The following is a 942-nucleotide window of genomic DNA, read 5'->3' on the forward strand; positions in this document are numbered from 1 at the left end:
TAGCTATCTCGAAGCTCGGGGCCGAGCGCGAGAATGGGCAATAATGTGCGGTGCTTTGATTGAAGCTGCGCTCCCTTCCTGAAAGGAGCTGAAGTATCAGCTTATGCGAGTGTTCTCGCCGCGCGATCAGACATATCGCGTGCAATTGCACTTCCTTGCCGCACAACAGGGCAAGAAGGAACTAATAAACGTTCCTAAAGAGCTGAGAACTCTCATCGCTGGGATGGCAGCCGATCTTCTCCCCGAAGAGTTCGCAGTGGCCTTTATGGAGGGCCTCCGCGCTGGCGTGGCCAGAATGAAAGTCTTCCGTGTGTATCCGTATTCCTTTGAAGAGGCGGTGAACGTGGCATCAAGTGCCGAATTCAACTTCAAGTCGGCACGACTTGGATGGAATGCACACCCTCATAGCTCGTCGAGCTGGCCTGAGCCAATGGATCCCAGCAATGCTAAAAAGGAGGAGGGAGAGCTCCGAGCTGCTGAGCAGCGTGTAAACACCTGACGGTGTTTTGTCTGTGGAGACACTAATCACCTTCGGACTGGCTGTCCTCTGCACAATCGCGTAAAGGTTTCGAACCGACGTTCTGCTTCTAACCAGCCTGGTTTGTCGCGGGGATACAACAAAAGCCAGTAGGCGCGGAGCACCCAACTGGGGAACAAATGAGTTCTGTTGAACCTCAAAGAGGTAGAGGACAGCAGGGCCCAGCCCCAAAGAGCTCCGTGCTCTTGAACACGGAAAATTTATGCAAGCGGGGCTTGCTGGTTGTACAATCGACCGTGAAGGGCTTCGTAGAGTCCTTTTCGATTCCAAAACATCGGGCAATTATGCTCAACGCTCCACATTCAAAGGAAGTCAGCTGTATGATGAGGCGCTGAAAGCGCGGTTAAGTGACACCGTCACGATTCTTTTAGCGACGGGGATTTGTGTCACTGTGCCGAGGGTCC

Source organism: Plasmopara halstedii (assembly GCF_900000015.1).
Source record: "Plasmopara halstedii genome assembly, contig: Scaffold_816, whole genome shotgun sequence".
NCBI lineage: Eukaryota > Oomycota > Peronosporomycetes > Peronosporales > Peronosporaceae > Plasmopara > Plasmopara halstedii.